This window comes from Mesocricetus auratus, unplaced genomic scaffold (assembly GCF_017639785.1).
Source record: "Mesocricetus auratus isolate SY011 unplaced genomic scaffold, BCM_Maur_2.0 Super-Scaffold_100043, whole genome shotgun sequence".
In the NCBI taxonomy this organism is placed as follows: domain Eukaryota; kingdom Metazoa; phylum Chordata; class Mammalia; order Rodentia; family Cricetidae; genus Mesocricetus; species Mesocricetus auratus.
This window is the reverse complement of record NW_024429220.1, coordinates 7,178,179-7,198,995: the sequence shown is the minus strand read 5'-3', so window position 1 is coordinate 7,198,995 and position 20,817 is coordinate 7,178,179.

The window sequence follows — 20,817 nt, the reverse complement described above, 5'->3', positions numbered from 1 at the left end:
ATAGCCCAATCCTTGAGAAATAGATTTAGTCATAAGCAGTAATGAACCAAGCTTGTTTTTACTGCAAAATAGCCTTTAAGCCTAAGATGGAGGCACGCTGGTTTATATCTGACTCATTTGGGTGAACTAGTGGTCTGTGGCAGTTTGAATATAATTGGTCCCCATAATCTCATAGGGAGTGGCACTATTAGGAGTGACTTTGTTGAACTGGGCATGGCCTTGTTGGAAGAAGTATGTCACTGTGGGGGCGGGCTTTGGGTTTTCCTCTGCTCAGGGTACCACCCAGTAAGATGTGGGACTATCAACAGTTAGTCCAGCAGTATGTCTGCCTGCATGCTGCCATGCTCCCAGTCATGATGACAACAGACTGAACCTCTGAAACTATAAGCTATTAAATGTTTTCTTTATAAGAGTTGTCAGGGTTATGGTGTCTCTTCACAGCAATAGAAACCAAACTAAGACGTAGTCCTTTTTTCAAACCAGAAGAGTCAAGCCATTAACATCTTCGAATAATATAAATCCATCCAGATTCTTTCCTTCTCTCACATAGATACACTGCAGAAGGAGGTGAGGCTAATTGCTTTGCATCCTGGAGTACTCTGGGGCAAGAAATCTACCTGGCCTGGGTGAATGGCTCAGCAGTTAAGAGCACTGGCTGCTTTTCCAGAGGTCCTGAGTTCAACTCCCAGCAACCACAGGATGGCTCATAACCATCTGTAATGAGATTCGGTGCCCTCTTCTGGGCTGCAGGCATACATGCAGGCAAAATACTGTATAAATAATTACATAATAAATCTTTTTTAAAAGAAAAAACAAATCTACCTGGAACATGATTTAGATCACTGAGCTCTGGAGGAGAAAGGGGAGTCGAGAAAGGCAGAGGGAGATTTCAAATACAAACATCAATGCCTAGGGAAAGAGAAGCCGGTAGGGAGAGTACTGTGCCAGAAATAACCAAAACCAGTTTGTTACTTAATCACAATTACATACCCCAATGGCATTCCCCCATTTTTCATATTAAATAAATAATCACAAAAGAAACTCAGAGACTCAGCAGTAGATAGTAACCTGCCCAAGATAGTCGATTTATTTTTCCTTCCCAGTACTTTCCCACAATGGGTCTTAGGATTAGAATCTAGTTGTCCCTTAAAAGATAGGTCCATGAAAAAAAATAGGTTCATTTTGTTGTTTTGTTTGCTTTGTTTTTTTTGTTTTGTTTTGTTTTGTTTTTTGCTTTTTGATATAGGGTTTCTCTGTGTATCCCTGACTGTCAGGGAACCCACTCATAGAGATCCTCCCAAGTTCTGGAATGAAAGGCATGCTCCTCCACACCCAGCTACTCGAGAGGCAGAGGCAGGTGCTTCTCTGAGTTCAAGGCCAGCCTGGCCTACAGAGCAAGGTGGGTCAAAACAAATATCTGAAACATAGCACGTTGCACTGCTTCTCTTGAGCCTGGTGCTCTTCGTTGTTCTAGGCAGGCTAAGGTTCTTTTGCTGTTACCAGAATGACCCAAAAAGCCACTTTGTATCAGTTTCTGCTTTTAGGTAATCTCCCTGAAAATAATGAGGGCATTCTCTAAACAAACACGTGGCTGGGTGTAATTTAATTAACCATGGAGCTATGAATGTTGAGAATTTCAAGTTTACACGTGTTTCCAAACAACATATTTTAAATGCAATTATTTACAACCAGAAAAGAAAGAGCATTTCTTCAGCCTTAATTTAACTGCTACTGTCTAGTGGTGCCTCTCTGCCAAGCTCTGCAGTAGGATGGGAGCTGCAGCTTCCCTTAAAGAGACTACATCTTAAAACCTCTTCCCTTGAGAAAGTCTGAGGTATTTTTGTGACAGTGCCCTTGTGTAGTAAAATCTTAAATAAGAATCTGTGTGTTGAGAAGAAGCGGCATGGAAATACTCTTTCTATCACATAAAATATTAATTGTGACTAGATTTTGCTGCTCATCTGGTGTGCTTAAAATTGTTTCTTGGATGAATGCCTGTCTTTCAATCAAAAATCCCACATCTTCTCTGTATGGGTTGCAGTGGGGGGAAATCCATATGCCATTGAGCAGCCTCCCAACAAACAAGAAATCTCTAGGTCATGTGTCAGCAAAGATTTTCAGTGCAGGGCTTGGCTTTACAACTTTAATATCACTGGACCATACAGTGTGTCTTGCATTGCACCTACTTAACATTGCCATTATTATATAAAAACAGCCGTGAGTAAATGGGAACAAATGAGCCTCTCTGTGTTCAAAGAGTCATCTATAAAGACAACAGGATGTCCATCCAATAACAGCATCGTTTTACTATGACATGAACCTTCCAATTGGTGATCAATGCAGTGGAATATGTAGACATCTGCTTCTTCATGCAATCATGTCCTTCCAGAAAATACAAAGCCATATTCCCAAGCAAATAAGTCAAACACGAGTGTCCTGGCTAGTTTTGTTTTAACTTCCTGCAAACTAGAGCCATCAAAGAGGAGGGAGCTTCAGTTAGAAAAAAAAATGCCTTCCTAAGACTGGGCTGTAAGCAAGTCTGTGGGACATTTTCTTAATTAGTGATTGATTCAGGAAGGCCCAGCCCATTGTGGGTGGGGCCATCCTTGGGCTGGTGGTCCTGGGTTCTATAAAAAAGCAAGCTGCAAACCATCGGGAGCAAGTCAATAGGCATTGTTTTTCCATGGTCTCTGTGTCAGTTCCTGTCTCCAGGTTCCTACCTGGAGTTGCTGTCCTGACTTCCTTCAGTGATAGATAGACCATTGATGATATGGAAGTGTAAGCCAAATGAGCCCATCCCTCCCCAACTTGCCCTAACTAAGACTGTAAGTCACTGCATTCCTGTGTTGGATTTCCCAAAATCACACAACCAACTTTCAAAATAAAAGTGATTGTTGAGAAAAGTAAAGAGTTCCTTGAAAATGGGGGAAAGGGCCAGCCCAGATCCAGGAAAAGTGGAGCCTGATGGTTTGTGAGCAGCTTGATGGAGGGAGCCACGCACAACTGAATGGCAGGACAGGATAAAGTGTTGCTGAAGGAATTTTATTTTGACTGTAAAACCAAGGGGGTATCCTGTAACAAGGGACAACTTCAGAGTACAAAGAAATGAGTCAAGAAGAAATTGGAATCTGAAAGGTAAGAGAGAGCTAGATCAGTAGTTTGGGCATGGCTTGAGAAAAGCAACATTCCAATCAAGGCTGTGACTTACTACACAGGTTATCCAAAAGACACTAGTGAATTACAAATGAGAAAACACAGGTAAGAGGAAGTTTAGAAGCTGATAAACTTGGCCAGTCTGCCTAATTTGCCCATACCAGGTCAGACTGTATTGGGAGACATAATCCCAACCAGGTAATTCATACAGTACAGAAATGGACTGAAGGCCACATCTCTTGATAGGCGTCTCATGCCAGCATCCAGGTAGCTGATATCATAATCCTTGATCTGGTATACACATGTAGCAAGTGGCTTTCAGTTACCCAATGCCTGCTTCTCTAATACTCCCAGGTATTATTTGCTAAAGAGTAACACTCAAAAGTCCTGCTTTCTTAATATGGGCCCTCCATGTTTTGTTGTTTGGGTCTTTAAAAAAGTATCCCATTTTCTCTTCCTAGAGCCTCATCAGTTGGAGACATGGCTGTCCTGGGGATTGACTGCTATGTCCGATTGGTGTTGAATCTTTGTGGCTTTAATGTCACTGTTTTCTTTTATTGAGGTTAATTACAAGTTCTACTCGGCCACTTGTTCCCACATTTGTTTTACTTCTGTTGTTCTCTTCAGTCCCATATCTGTTTCTTCTTAATATCCGTCCTATCTTAATGATCTACTTCCGTTCCCATCTGGTTAAATTAAACCGAACAAATGCTTATAGATCATTTATGATGTCCCAGGCATTTTCTTGGGCTTTGGAGATAAAGCAATGAGGGCGATACTACATTGATTCTCAATGAGCTTACCCACAAATGGCAAGCATTTGAAGTCAATACACAACGATTTATTTACACTTTATTACACATTTGTAGAGTTGCATTTATTATTGTAATAGTAAGAGTTTCTTTCAAAACAGAAATGATACTAATAGTTTACATTTCCTTAAGTAAGACTGAAAACTCAGAAGTCCCTAGAGCGGAGCAGTTTTTTTTTTTTTTAATTAATGGCCAGTCATTTGAGGGAAAATTTACAACATGGTTCTGTCAAAGCCAAGCATGTCTGTAGGCTATGTGACTGAGACCATTAGCTTGGTAATTTTGTTTTTTTTAATGAAATGAACTCACGTGCTTTCAGTTGACCAGCTCAAGGAACTGCATTTGTACATTTACTTTATTAACAAGTCAACAGATTCTAGCACCCATCTATTCCCATGGGAGAAATGGAAACTACTATTCTAGTGAAACAAACTAAGATATACATCAGTAAAGTGACTATTATCTGGGAAAGACACCCTGTTTAGTTTGATTGTTTTGAATAACATGTATGTGACAATGTACCATGTGGAATGTAACCTTGTTTATCTAGAGTCAGAATTCTGATTTTCCTTCATCACTTCATGATGAGACATGTACCGTGAAGTGGCCTCCGAATGCCACTCATCCTCAAGGAATCACTTAACAATAGAAATGCCTCAGTGAATAATGCTTGTCCCTGAGTATTCTGGTTGACAAAGTCATTCTCGTATGCTATTCTGTGATAATAATCCAGTGGATGACAAACATTATTCTGTATCTAGACTCAAGAATGAAGCACACTCAGGAAACTGGATGGAAATCTGCTTCTGTGATTGGGAAGATGACAACGGACATATGAACGGGACATATTCAGTCACCCTTTCTGAATGTTATTTCTGAAAATGACAGCAGTAGTTGGCTCTAAAGGGAAGGAAGTGTGTTATATGTGAAGCCCTGAGAGGATCTGATGGACACAGAGGAGATTACTGGTTCCACACAATTCTGTGGGTAGAAAGACTTAATTCATCTCTGTAAACTCTTAAATGACATCTTTCTTGTTTCTGCAGAAATAGATGTGCAATAGGCATGTAAATCAAAAATTGATTAATATTCTGTGTGTTCTGAGGAAAAATGTAGCCCTTGCAAAGAGAAACTGTGTTCTGGCATTCCACAACCCAATGACAGTGATACAGAGAAAACATGACTGATTAAGACCAAGAGTTGATGTCAGACCTGATGGACCTCTACCTAGAAGATCATCCCATGAACAAAGTAAGCTGAAACCAACAAGGGGGGGGGGGGGGTGAGTAGGCGCCAAGCCCCCCGGCCAGCTGGCTCTCACTGCCCATCCGTTCTCAGGCGCTTTTGCCTAGCCCAACAAGCCTTGGTGGCTGCTCCTCAGCCGCCTGGCCAAGCTCGGTCAGGAGGCAGCAGTGCAGGCTGGTCTTGGGCCAAGCTTATCTCAGAGCCTCTGCTCAGCAAGGATCCAGGGGGTATTGTCCTCTCCTGGCTATAACTTCCCACCTGAAGGCACTGCAGCAGGAAAGTCTCTGTTTTTCAAAGGGGAGCAACGGGTCTGTCCATTAGATTCTGTCCTGAGTCAGTGTCGGTCAAGACAAGACAAACAAACCCAGCACTGAGACAAAAAGAAAGGGTCCGTACCTAGATTCCTAGATTTACCCAGATAGTCCCCAATTGGACCACTGTTTTACCTAGAGAAGTCCCCAATTGGACCCCTGTTTTACCTAGAGAAGTCCCCAATTGGACCCGTTTTACCTAGATTGCAGGTTTGATCCAACTCTAGGTTGAATACGTGCCCTAGACAGGAAGTTGGGGACTTGGGGACATCTCCTCTCTTCTTGCTTCCCCAGGCCTGGCCTTGTGGGCACACCTGCCTGTTACCTGTTTAGCTAGTGTATCTAGATACCTAGAGGTACCTTGAATCCTAGATTAGAAGAACATGCACTTAACAGACAGACATAAAACATTTACTCACCCAACTAGTCAGGGTTGAAACCCCCAGAGTTCTGAGTCCTGGGAGAGTCATGCATTTCCCTGTCAGGGAACCAAAATGTTGTGGCAAATTTGCAGAATCCCAGAAACTAACCAGGAGTCGACACTCTGATGCAAAAGCAAAAGATTTCATTTATTGTTCAAGCTGGCCAACCTGGATCTCTTTCTGTGGTGGAGGAAATGAGATGCCCACCCAGCCAAAAAGAGAAGCTTTTAAAGGGGCAGACCATAAGGTTGAAGGCCACAAATTTCAGTTTCCATGGTAACTTAAGGTCATACAAAGTACACAGTAAAGCAGTAACTATATATTTTAAGTGAGATACATTTGAGTAAGATAAGACAGGGCATGGGCTTGCAGGATTGAAGCAGGGGATCACAGGGTCTATCACAGGGCTGGGGATCTTTACAACTGCCAGGGGACCTTTAAGACCAGCAATCAGCAAAGGAATGTCAACAGGAGTGATGGACACTTACCTCCCGTTCTCTGACAGCAGGGGCTCAGGCGCCAGCCTTGGCACTCCTGATTTAAGGAGTTAAATTGTCCTTTACCATTAGAAGTTCCCTCTCTCTGTATAGATTTAGGGCCCAAGTTTTTAACTTTTATTAATTTTAATTTTTGGTCCCTCAATGGGTACTCTCTGAAGTGCCCAAACAGTAGCATAGTTTGAAGTGAAGCAGACTTCCCCTGTGTTTTATAGTGGACATATTTTTCTTCTTAGAATCAGTATCTCGGGATCTACAAAGACTTTGGTTGTAAGGACATGCTTGTTGGAACCATCCATCCTTCCCTTCTGGGAGCACCTTATTAAATTCTCCCATTCACAGAATCATTGCAATCCTGTCTCCAAGCTTACGTGTCAGCTGCCCTTGCTATTGGCCACTTGTCTCAACACTGTCACAAAATAAACTGACCAAAGCCACTTAAGGGGGGGTGTAGTTTATCTAAGCACGTGATTTGAGAAGATACACAGTCTGTCTGACCAGGCAGCCATGGTGGTGGGAGTGGGCATGAGGGGTTGTCACATTGCACCAGAACAGACTGGAATAGTCAGGAAAGAAGGGTGTGCTATACAACCTCAAGGCCTGCCCCATGACCCTCCTTTTCCTCTTAAAAGTTCCCCGTTTCAAGTCAGTGCTACCAGCTTGTAGACTACGCATTCAAACACATGGCCCTCCGTTTCATAGCTGAGCTACGCACCTGCGGTTTGGGGATGGTGCGGTGGGTGTGCATGCCCACACGGACGTCCTCCGTCTACGCTGCTCCCTTGATTATGCCCTGGCTTTATTTTGCCCCCGCCCTCCACTCTTTTCTTGAGGACTCAACCTGCATTTTTCTGTTCTTAATCCTTCAGCACTGGTGACATTCAATTGTCTTCTACATATCTTCTTTTTTTTTTTTTTTTTTTTTTTTGGTTTTTCGAGACAGGGTTTCTCTGTCTACATATCTTCTTTGTGAGTGAATTTATCCATTGCTGATATTTCATTCATCAGTTTTCTCTCAATGAACCTCAGCTCAAAAATGACTATAATCTTGAATTTCTGACTCAGATATATCTGTGTATTAGAAAAATAAGCGTGAGTGAGTGAGTGTGTGTGTGTGTGTGTGTGTGTGTGTGTGTGTGTGTGTGTGTAGAAAATAGCTATTGGGAAAATGTGGAAGTTGGAGCACAATTCATTTATTCAGTGAATACTCATTCTACTCCTACTACCTGGAAGGAGATGGGAAATTCTAGCCGCAGAGACACAGGCACGTAAGCAAATGGTGGTTGGAGCTACAAGAATGGATATTATACAAAGTCTAGATGTAAGGATAAGGAAAGCAAATCTGACCTAGAATTCATCAGCATTTAACAGACAAGCAGCACAATGCCTCCTAAACCTGATAAGCTCAAGAAGGCTCGGATTCAGCATGAGAAAAAGATGCTAAATTCTACTTAGGCAAACTCTTCCCTTTGATCTTTCGCCAAGCCTCTCAGTCTGTTAGAAACCTGGAAGTAAGTCATCAAGGTTCGCCATTATCTCCTTCATCCAATTCTGACTTCATCTTGCTTTACCTGTTATACAGGCAGAAGCTTTCTGTTTCTTCTGTGTAAACTTTCACACACAGGTAAAATTTACCTGTCTACTATTTGAAACCACATCAAAGGACGAGAGAAATCTGGCGAGAAATGCGCATTGCTGTGAAAAGTCTTGAGGTGGTACCAAAACGCAGCTTATAAGTAATTATTACTCTGCAACTTGTTGCCAAATGAGAAGTCTGGATCAGAAATGGCAAGGAATCAAAAGGTCGAGGGTTGGGAGGACAGTCAAGTGTGACAAACTGCAGAAACTGTGCTCAAAAACAAAGATTTATATTTAGCTGTCTGTAGAGGTAATTTTCCAGCTTCTGAGTGGAGAAGGTCAATCAGCAAAAATAGAACATATCCAAAGATACTTTATGCCAAAGGTTTTCAAATAAAAGGTTGTAATTATGAAGTACACCATTTTCACTTTCTTTCTTTTTTAACAAGTAATTAACATTTCTATTTGAACCAGAGATGCTAAACTTAATCAGTTTACTAGGCCACAACAATGTAAATGCTAGCTATTTGGGCGCTGGGGGGGGTCACAACTACAATTACACATTGACCTTTAGTAATATTCAACTAACTTTGCAGGGGCCTCCTGGCAGGCAGCACAGTCAGCTGCTGAAGCTGAGTGCTGTTGTCATTAAGCACAGAATGAAAGTGGACACTGTTACACTGCGTATTAAGGAGGACGGAAAAGCTACACACGTGGGCAGATGCCTTTCGTCGACCGAAATCTTGACAATTTGGATTCCTTTCTAAAACTAGCTTCTAAAATTATTCTCATGTGCGAACTGTGAAACGATTGTTAGTATTTAAATATCACATCTATTTGAAGCTGATGAATAAAGCTATCTTGAGTAAAATTTTATTTTAGTCTAACTTTCACAGAGTTCTCACACTTTACTTACAGAGACTTCATATCCTAAAATACACAGTAGATGATAAAGGAGAGCACTGGATAGGGAGGACAGAGGAGAATCAGTGGAGAGGGAGGAGGGAGGAGAGCAGTGGGGAGGGAGGAGGGAGGAGAATCAGTGAGGAGGGAGGAGAGCAGAGAGGAGGGAGGAGAGCAGTGGAGAAGGGAGGAGAGCAGGGAGCAGGGAGGAGAGCAGGGAGGAGGGAGGAGAGCAGGAAGGAGGGAGGAGAGCAGGAAGGAGGGAGGAGAGCAGAGAGGAGGGAGGAGAGCAGAGAGGAGGGAGGAGAGCAGGGAGGAGGGAGGAGAACAGTGAGGAGGGAGGAGAGCAGGGAGGAGGCAGGAGAGCAGGGAGGAGGGAGGAGAGCAGGAAGGAGGGAGGAGGGAGGAGAGCAGGGAGGAGGGAGGAGAGCAGGGAGGAGGGAGGAGAGCAGAGAGGAGGGAGGAGAGCAGGGAGGAGGGAGGAGAGCAGGGAGGAGGGAGCAGGGAGGAGAGCAGAAAGGAGGGAGGAGGGAGGAGAGCAGAGAGGAAGGAGGAGAGCAGGGAGGAGAGCAGGGAGGAGGGAGGAGAGCAGGGAGCAGGGAGGAGAGCAGGGAGCAGGGAGGAGGAGGAGAACAGTGAGGAGGGAGGAGAGCAGGAAGAAGGGAGGAGAGCATGGAGGAGGGAGGAGAGCAGTCAGGAGGGAGGAGAGCAGGGAGGAGGGAGGAGGGCAGGGAGGAGGGAGGAGAGCAGTCAGGAGGGAGGAGAGCAGGGAGGAGGGAGGAGAGCAGGGAGGAGGGAGGAGAGCAGTGGAGAAGGGAGGATGGAAGAAAAACTTCCACACAGGCTTGCAGAGCTTCAGCTGCTGTTGACTCTTCAAATGCTCTGAAAAATTTAAGCATATGATTATATTAAAAGCTAAAAATATGTTATCTTAAGCTCCTATAATTTGAATGGTAAAAAAAGTGATTTTTGTCTAGTTTTTGTGATGGGAAAGTCCTTCTGTGTATATGTAAATAAAGCACTTTTTGCCAATAGGGAAGCTAGATCGGTGGGACTAGGAGTCTAGGAGGATTCTGAGAATTATAGTGAAGAGAGGAGTCACCATGTGATCTCTGGAGGAGAGAACGCAAGTCTGGCGTTCTCGGAAAGATAAGTCCTTATAAAAATATATATTCATTATGGGTTAATAATTAAGTCAGAGCTAGCTGATTAGAAACCATAGCAAGTGGCAAACAGCTTCATAATTAGTATTGTGTCTCGTGTGTTATTTGGTGGCTAAAGCGGCCATGGGACCCAGGCGGCTGGTGGGAAGAATGCACATTACCTATGGCACCAGGATTTGGGGCATGCACTCCCACTGAAGTATCTAACAAAACATAAAGAGGGATTTTAGAACAAAAGAACAGAGATAAGCACGGCTTCTTGGTAGCAGCATTTTCTCAGGTGGGCTCTGTTTTGCTAGAGACAAGCAGAGACTTGCACAGGTAAACTTACATCTGCCATCTTGGAAAGACAGCAGTTTAAACAGCCACAGCTCTTAGCACATAAAAGACACGTGGCCAGAAAAACACAAAGATTTACAGTAAAGTCAGATTCCAAAAGGTTTACAGTGTGTTTAAAAATATACGTAGGCTTGGGAGAGAAAACGAAACAAAAAAAGTGGTTTAAAAAAAAAATAGAGTGGCTGGACAGTGGTGGTGCGCACACCTTTAATCCCAGCACTGCAGAGACACAGGCAGGTGGATTTCCACAGAGAAACCCTGTCTCAGAGAAAAAATAAATACAAATAAGAAAAACAGCGTAATAATAATAGATAAATAAAAAATACACAGAGTCTGGATACTGCATGCCATTGTGTTTTTCAGTTGTTCAATTGCAAAGGAAGGAACAACTGCTGAAATATATACTTGATTATAACTGATGCTAAATTAATCCAAATTATATCTTTTGAAGATGCCTAGACTTCAAAATTGAAATATAGGGACATGTTACTTGGGAAAAAAGTTTTTGTTTCTGTTTCCACAGAAAATGAAACTCTGTGGATTCCTTCCAGGTTTCTATGGTTTGATGAAGCAAGACCTCCTGAAGCAGTGTTCCAGGAAGTCTAGCATTTGAAACAGCTGAGATGACACAGCCATAGATGTGGAGCACTCCCTGACCAGCAGGAAAGACTACCACCAGACAAGGATTCTTCCCAAATCACGCTTTATTGGAGCCTCTTGGTTGAAGGGAGAGCAGGAAGCAAGGGACCCAGAACAAAGACTGCAGCTGCTTATATAGGAGCTGAGGCAGCGTGCAACTGTCCTATTGGTCGAGCACCCCTGGCAGCCACCTCAGGCTCCCTGATTGGCCCAGCAAGCTGAAGACACTGAGCATGCTCGAGCTGGTGACTCTGGTTATGACCCTATATGGAGTTGTTTACTCCAGCCCTGCAGGGGCCCAGTGCCATCTTGGAATGGCGGCCACAACTCATGGCTCCCTGCAGTTCCCCCTTCTTGTTTCCTTCAGGGCCAAGTCAGGTCTTATTCCCGATCAGGTCTTCACCTCATGATGTGTGGACCGATCAAGGGAGGCCAAAAACACCTCATAGCATTCCTTCTCCAGTGCAATGGGATCAAGCCCTTGGAGGTGCAAAGGCAATGCTATGAAGGGGCCAGCACGCCTTCCTCAGTGCAATGGGCAAATATCCCATGAGGGTGCAAAGGCCGTGCTTGGCTAGTGGCTCCTGAGAGCGGACAACCATACTTGGGGGGAGTTCCCTTTCTCAAGAGCAGCCAGTGCCTGCAGCACTACTGCCTTATCACGGGACACCTGAGTCCGCAGGTGGCAGGTCAACCAAAGGCACAGTACGCACCCTCCTATGCAGCATGCAAAAAACATCCCTACCCCCACCCACTCCTTGAACAGGGAGAGGGCAGAGGAGATCCAGGACTGTAGTCCCTTCGCCAAGCTGAGATCCACACGCATTGAATTAATTAGGACTATAGCATGCCTGAGGTCTTCCAGGGTGGCATCAAAATCCTCAGACCAATTTCCTGCAAGATACAAGGACAAAGAGCGAGACAAATTGGCAGCCCTAGTAAAATTTTCATATTGAACACTGGTAATGCACAGGGCGTCCAACTTCCATTCGCAGCCCAATTGGGCCAGCTGCCAAAGAATATCCACCTGCTCTTGTACCAAATCTATTCTTTGGTTGATCACCATTAATCCACCTTTAATATGAGCATCCATGGCGGTTTGTTTTTCTAGGGCTGAGGCCACAGCGGTGGACAACCGATTAAGTGTCTCGCCTGTTTGAACAGCAGTAGTCATGGCAATGGCCGCCGTAGTGGCAGAGACCGCTATGGCCGACATTGCGACCACCACCAAAGCCGTGACACCGAAGTCCCTCTTGTGACGAAATAACGTCATCGTACTAGGGGCCTCTACTGGCACAGGGACCCAACGAGGGACCCGTGCTACCAAGGCTCGAGTGTATTTAGCCGTGTTCCAGCATTGTGATAATGAGCAAGTCTCATTAGAGCAATTGGTAAAAGAAGAATTACTTAAAATAAACAAAAATGGTGGATGAAGGCATACTGGGGCAGCTTTATAAGACGTAACGTTTACAACATCTTCCAACCTTTTGGTGCATCCTCCAGTACCATTAACTTGCATAAACCCCAGCACCATCCCTCTCCCTGCATTACTTGCTACCTCTCTTTCAGTCAGATTATACACACAACTAAACTTACTATATCCTGCCTCCCCCCCTCCCAACAATACAAAAGGGGAGATATCTGAACAGCTACCATATACACCACAAAGTAACCATTTATCATAGGGAATCATAACATCCGCCTGCATAAAAAAACCCATGGTAAACGAGAACCTATGAGGGGCTGGTCCCTGCATATCAGGCGAAAAGGTGAATCTATGTGCGCTATCCGCCCAGGCGACCATGTGAGACTGACAGTCTGTCCAAGGCCAAAGTTCTCCTTCCTTAAGGGGGCCCCAGCAGTGTGGGGCAAGTCGTGGCTGGACAGGCGGAGACTCGCTTTCCGAAACATTGGGGAAGGACACAAAGGTACCATTGAACCAAAGGGCCTTTTGGGTATAAGAATAATTGCTAAACTGAAAAGGGGACGACTGATTCCCTGGCCCAAATTGCCAATTCCTTCTCTCCTGGGAAACCAAAGTAAAGTCTTGATCCTGCTGGAACCATGCCAAACCCTGCTTTCTTAGAGTAATGCATGATCCCGGGTTTATTTCCAAAGTAAAACATAGGGAACCCTCTTCCATAAAACTTCTATTCTCCCCTAAGGGGGCCACATGCATATCAAGGGGTAACATGGGAAGACCCAACATTTTCTGACTTATAAAAAATCGTGGGAAAACAGCTGCATTATGCCTGACAGGAATCGGCTTGGGGAAGGCTGACAGAATCCCCCATCTCTGCTCCGCTCGACTCTGTATCATCTTCCACAGGATCGACAGCATCAATATCTTGACGAATGGCAGAATCATTTTCCTGAGCCTCGACGACTCTGGTCAGGCGACTCGGAACCCAATGAGGTGCTTCTTGCCCCTGTGGAAAAACACAAACAGCTCCTCTGGACCTCCGAATGACGGGGTCCGGGCCATACCATTTGTTATCCAGCACATTCTTCCACATCACATCCCCTACCCTATCCGGGGTGGGGTAGGTGTGTCGGTCAGCCGCTGTACGGCCTTTGTCATCCATTATCAAGAAATTAAGAGTAAAAAGGGCCATGGCAATCCTGTTTCTAGGGAGGCAGTCTCAGCCACTCCCCTTTTTGTTTTTGTAAGAGTTCCTTGATGCTGCGATTAGCTCTCTCCACTATCCCCTGGCCTTGGGGATTATAAGGCAATCCAAAGGTGTGTGCAACCTGAAGCTGTGCACAAAAGACACGAAAGCCCTTGGAAGAGTAGGCAGGGCCATTATCCGTCTTCAGACGGACTGGCTTGCCCCAAGCCGCCCAAGCTTCCAGGCAGTGGGTTTTAACATAAGTGGACTTTTCCCCTGCCAGAGGGGTGGCAAAAATGACACCCGAATAGGTATCCACTGAGACATGAAGATATTTGACACGGCCAAATTCTGGAACATGAGTGACATCCATTTGCCACAAGGTATTTGGTTAACGCCTACATGAGGGGGATGAAAGAAGGTGATACAAGAAGAACAGGCTTTTACAATGCTTCGAGCATCATGTCTGGTCAAAGCAAACTTTCTCCGCAGGGTATCGGCGGGGACATGATACAGGTTATGAAAATCCCGAGCTTGCTGGATGGGATCTGCAACCACCATAGTCATCAATGCTCTGGTGGCTAAATCAGCTTGCTCATTGCCTTTAGCAATAAAGCCAGGAAGCAAGGTATGTGCTCTAACATGGCCAACAAAAAGGAATGGCTTCTTTGTAAAATACAATGTTGAATCTGTAACAAGATATTTGAGACGGGGCTTGCCTGACGAGCTGAGGCAGCCACCTCAAGGGAGGAAACCGCATTAACCACGTACTGGGAATCTGAAAACAAATTAAAGGGCTCAGGGAATTTCTTGAAAACTTGAAGTACCACCAAGCATTCAGTTGCTTGGGGTGTATCAGGTTGAAAAGAAAAAACCTGAGGCGGCTGGTGTCCCACAACCATCGCCCCTTTTCCTGTTTTTGACCCATCAGTAAATATAGTCACGGCACCGACCAGGGGAACGGGCGAAGTGACCTTGGGAAAATAGACCAGATTATCATCCACAAAACTTAACAATGGATGTTTTGGAAAGTGATTATCTATAATATTAGAAAAGGAGCAGAGTGGAACTGCCCAATCATCCACAGTGGCGGCCAAAACTTCTACCTGATCTTTGGTATAAGGAATGATTAGCTTATCCGGCATTTTTGCAAAAGATGTTAAGCAAAATTTTATGCCAATCATGGCCTGAAGGGCTACTAGGGCAGGATAATAATTAAGGGTCCGCATTCCCACCGAATTGCCATGTAGCCACCAGAGGGGCCCATCCTGCCATAACACACCAGTGGGAGAATGTCATGTCTTTAGGATGCATAAAGAAATGGGAAGAGATGGATCATATCTATTAAGCTGTGCCCGGGACAGTGCCTCCTCTACCAAGCGTAAGGAACGCTTTGCTGCAGGAGTCAAGGCCCGTGGGGAGGTTACATCAGGATTGCCCTCTAATATGGAAAATAGGGGCAATAATTCAGATCTAGGGAGATGAAGATAACCCCTAACCCAATTGATATCCCCCGGCAACTGCTGGAAGTCGTTGAGTGTCATCAGATGTTGAGTCCGAATAAGGACCTTCTGGGGGCGAATAGTATCTGGCTGAATTATCATCCCCAGGAATTTAGCTGTGATCGAACGCTGCACCTTTTCAGGAGCTATAACCAGGCCCCGAGCCTCCAGTGTAGAAACTGTTCTTTGAAAGGCATCCTCAAGATTTTGTAGGGAATGGGCTGCCAACAGGATGTCATCCATATAATGAATAATACGCACATCAGGATATTGCTGCCGCACAGCCAACAAGGCAGCATCCACAAACAGTTGGCACATTGTAGGACTATTAGCCATCCCCTGTGGGAGGACCCGCCATTGAAAACGGGCATCGGGTTGTTCATGATTAATGGAGGGTATGGTAAAAGCAAACCGCTCCCTGTCTTGCTTACACAGGGGGATCGAGAAGAAACAATCTTTAATATCCAAGATCATCACAGGCCAATTTCTCGGTAGAGCAGAAAGTAATGGGAGACCTCTTTGCGTAGGCCCCATGATCTGCATTTGGTTATTAACAGCTCTCAAGTCATGGAGCAATCGCCATTTTCCAGATGGTTTCTTAATGACAAAAATTGGTGTATTCCATGGCGAAACAGAGGGCTCAATATGGTCCAAGTGAAGCTGTTCCTGGACAAGCTGTTTAACGGCTTCTAATTTCTCTTGAGAAAGGGGCCACTGGGGTACCCACACCGCCTTTTGAGTTGTCCAAGGTATGGGGAGAGGCTGAACATCAGAAGCCGATGAGTCAGTGGCCCCTAAGAAAAACCCAGCCCTTTCCGGTCTATCTTCACAGATGGGATGATGGGCTGAGATATACCCTGAAGATTTTTTCCTAGCCCCTTAGTGGGGATAAATCCCTGTTTTGACATCATGTTTTTACTTTCCTCTGAGAACTCATTTGTCAACTGCAGCTGTAACTGCTGTTGGATGTCTCTGCCCCAAATATTAATGGGGAGGTCGATTACAAAAGGTTGAACTCTGCCCTGTTGGTCCTCCATCTTCCAGACCAGCTCTTTCGAGCTTATACAGGGCGTGTGTGCATAGCCCAAGCCCTGTAGGGATTGGGCCGAGCGTTGGAGGGGCCATTTTTTTGGCCATTCTTTAATTCTAATAATACTCCTGTCAGCGCCCGTGTCAACTAGGCCATAAAAGGGCCTCCCTTCAATGATTAATTGTAATACAGGTCTGTCATCAAGAGCCATAGACAAACAAGCCAGATCAACTCCTGTAGAGCCTAGGCCTCCCTTTTCTCTGGTCCCTTTTCTTGAGGGAAACATCCCATGGGACGAGGGCAGGAGCTGAGCAATGCGATCTCCAGGAGCAATTGAAATAACCCCTGACAGGGAATGACAAAGAAGCTTAATCTCCCCAGTATAATCCGGGTCGATTACTCCCGGGAAAATCATAAGCCCTTTCATTGTTGACGAAGAACGTCCCAAAACTATCCCCACTTGGCCCTCTGGCAATGGACCTGACATGTCTGACGTCACAATCTAAACCCCCATCTCAGGCGTTAATACCATTCCGGAGGTGGCACAGAGGTCCAGCCCTGTGGAGCTGCTAGTTGCTCGCCGGATGACTGACTTGGCCCCATCAATTGGGGAGTCTGTGTTGACATAGGGGTCTGAAATGCCCCAAATATTTTTGGGCCCTGGGGACGGGGCCCCTCACCCCGTTTTTGACCCGGTTGTATCTGGTGGAAGAATGGGGTGGCCATTTATGTCCTTAGTGGAGTGACACTCATTTGCCCAATGTTTGCCTTTCTTACAGCGTGGACAAGTCCCAGGCATGCGTGAACCTGTCGATGCAGGTTGCCTAGGTGAGACGGTGCCATTAGGGCAATTTCTTTTTAAATGTCCTGGCTGACCACATCGGAAGCAGCCTTTTCCTTTGGAATCACGAGCAGCTTTAGTGGCGGAAAGCACAGCCGCAGCAAGGCCAGCATTAGTCAGGGGGCCCCTACCTCCCGGCAAGCTTTGATCCAAGCATCTAAATTCTTATGTCTGACCGGGGCTATGGCCCTTTGGCACTCTTTAGTACTTTGTTCAAAGATAATTTGTTGTACAAAAGGCATGGTGTATTCAGCACCACCTATTGTCTTATCTGCTACCTCAAGTAGCCTGGCTACAAAATCTGCAAAAGGTTCCGCGGGGCCCTGAATGATCTTTGTCAAGTTACCAGCCACTTCCCCTTTATTGGGGAGTGCTCTCCAGGCCCGATAATGAATTTCATTTATTTGTTGATAAACATCCATGGGGAGGCCAACCTGATTGCCCAAATATCGTCCAAGGCCCAGGAGCATGTCTGCTGTCCATTCTGGGTGCCCATTTTGAATATTTATTCTAGCCTGTGTCTGGGCATTATCAGCGGCCAGGGACTTAAAGTCCAAGAATTGGCCCTTAGTCAGGCACGCTCTGCCCAACTCAACCCAATCTGTGGGCGTCAGCGGTGAGACGCAGATTCTGCGCAAAAGGGCAATCGAGTAATCTGCTGTAGCCCCAAAGTCTTTCACCGCCGCGACTAAATCTTTCAATTGCTTATAGGGGACAGGCTCATATCTCCTCTCCTGAGTCATTAGATCCTCCAGCACCGGAAATGCTGAGGCTAAACGGGACCAGGTGCTCTGGCTAATGTAATGGCAGCCTCCCCGCGCTCCAAAATGCAAAGGAGCAGCCTTTATCGGTGGTGCGGAGGGCGCAACCCGTGGCGGGTCAGGTGGACGAGGTGTCGGATTTTTTATGCCATATGAGGGGTTGTGGGCAGGAGGATGTACTCCTGGCCATTCCCATTCCTCCTCTCGATACCTTGCCGCTTCCTCTTCCAATTCCTCCTCCTCATCATGACTAAGTTCATCATCTGACAACTCTAGATTAGAAAATTCTCTCAAGACTGGGTAAAGTCGGCCTGCCTCCTCCCCTGGCCTGGGGAGGGGCTGTTCTTCTTTCTTTTTATCTAATTTCTCCTTCTCATCTTTGCATATGATTATTTGCTTTTCCTTCTTCTTTTCTATTTTTTTCTTAGGCCTATCCAAGTTTCCCTCTTGTATGTCTGATTCTGAAAAACTATCCTGGTGTGCTATCAATGCTTTTCGCCCTTCCCTAATGATTTCTGTATTGGTTCCCTCTCTGAGACAGTCACGCACAAGGCCCCAGAAAGGAATCGTGCCCCTTTTTGTTTTCTTTCTCTCTCTGCTGTTTCAAGGTCGAGCCCTTGCTTTTCCCAGGAGGGCAAAGTAAGATCCCCTGAGACTGCGAACCATGGAGCTGATTTATCTATATCTGTCAGCAAGGTGGTGATTGTCCGCCTAGACACCTTTAAATCACGTTGTTTAAGTAAGGCCTGTACGGGGCCTATCATGTCCACTATCTCTCGACCAGCGCCCTGTACGTTACCCATGGCACGTCAAGTTGCCGCTTTATCTACAGCGGACTTATCTGGCGTTTTCGAAAGGCTGCGTAAATTATGATAGACTCTAATCTGGATTTGGTTCCTCCCAAAGGCTGTTTTATCTACAACAGGCTTACTTTCGGGTTTAAGAATGCCTGCAGCAGCACAGGCACTCTTGCTCAGGCCTATGACAGCGCAACCAAAAACAGCAAAAGAGCACAACAACTACCATCAACACAAAAACCAGACAGAACACCAAAGGATCAATCCCCCAATCAGCATACTTGGAGAAAACTTGCTTACCGACGTCAGCCGCTCCGCGTGTTGGGTTCTGAATCCTCTGTGGTCCCTTGCTCGGTACCAAAAGGAGTCCCAGCATCCCGGGTTTCGGCACCAGTTGTGGAGCACTCCCTGACCAGCAGGAAAGACTACCACCAGACAAGGATTCTTCCCAAATCACACTTTATTGGAGCCTCTTGGTTGAAGGGAGAGCAGGAAGCAAGGGACCCAGAACAAAGACTGCAGCTGCTTATATAGGAGCTGAGGCAGCGTGCAACTGTCCTATTGGTCGAGCACCCCTGGCAGCCACCTCAGGCTCCCTGATTGGCCCAGCAAGCTGAAGACACTGAGCATGCTTGAGCTGGTGACTCTGGTTATGACCCTATATGGAGTTTACTCCAGCCCTGCAGGGGCCCAGTGCCATCTTGGAATGGCGGCCACAACTCATGGCTCCCTGCACATAGAGACCATAAAAACAAGGACTTGGCCAGGTTTCTGTGTTTTGTCATGATCCCCATGGTATAGACAGTGCCCCCAACCAGCAGGAAGCAGTTTGGAATGAACAATGCACAAATTCCCAATTATTCCTTATAAAATTTTGTTTTCATTTAAATGGGGTTGCTTATGAATGGCAATGATCACAGTCAATCTCTTTCTAAAGGAAAAAAAAAAGGAATATGATATAGAAGTGAATACTTTGTCTTGGAATGGATTTTCATTTATTGGTACAAATTTAGGGTCAATTTTGTGATATATATATTTCTCCTCTTGTTTAGATATTGTGTTTATACAGCTTTTAAAAAATGTAATGTATAATTAAGTACAGATTATAGATAGTTATCTATAATAGTCAGTACTTATAATTAGATTAGTTAGGTTTTCCAGATATACAGAGATGTATTTAAGATAGATAAATATTCTTCAAACCTTTCAAAGACCTACAGAATATATGGCATTTAAATGGTTTACGATTTTTCATGATAGTGAGACACTACTACTCCTGGCACACCAATTACATCTGAGAGGAAGACGTGGGCAGGAAATTGTTCTTGCCTGGACTGTTTGACTATTACTGTATAAACTGGACATGCAGGACCCTCAGGAAAGTGACTGCTGAACTTACAAAACAAGATGAACAGTCCTATAGGGTTCGTGCTTCATGGAAGAGTCTACGAGACTTTCTGCAGGACACAGAAAAATGACTGACAGACTGCCAAAGCAGATGGACAGTTTAAAATTTCCTGCTTTGCTGAGAAGTCTTCCAGACACACTGTGGTCTATGGGCTGAAGATGGATGCCCCAACGTTACAGAGGAATTTGTGGTGACTGTCCATGTGGTGAGATTTCTTTGTCAGTTCTAGCATTTATATATTATCCTTCTGTGGTCTTTGATGGAGTTGAAGACAGATAATTATAATTATAGTTTTCCTTAGTTATGATAAAATATAAGCTACATGTAAGACTTCAGACTCACACAGAAAGAATAGATGATAAAATACTTTTTTAAATCTTACTAAATTGTAACTATAGTTCTTGCTTGATAACTGTTCTGTTATATATAATTTGACTGTGTTAAAGTTAAAAAATTTTGATGGGGGAAGTCCCATGTATATGTCAATAAAGCACTGTTGGCCAATAGGGAACCAAGATAGGTGAGACTAGGAGTCCAGGAGGACGCTGGGAAGAAGAAACACAAGGAGTCAAGATGTAACCGCCTTAGGGATAAGAAGCCCGGAACTATTCTCCAGTAAGAGAAATACTTAGATTAACAACTATGGGATAAATACTTAAGTCAGAGCTAGCCAGTAAGAAACAAGCAAGGCCAACAGCTTCATAATTAATATAGCCTCCTGTGTGTTTTGTGTGTTATTATGGGGACTACAACACAGCAGAGCCCAGGGGACTGGCGGGTGATAAACCAAAGCGGCTAGCAAGGAAA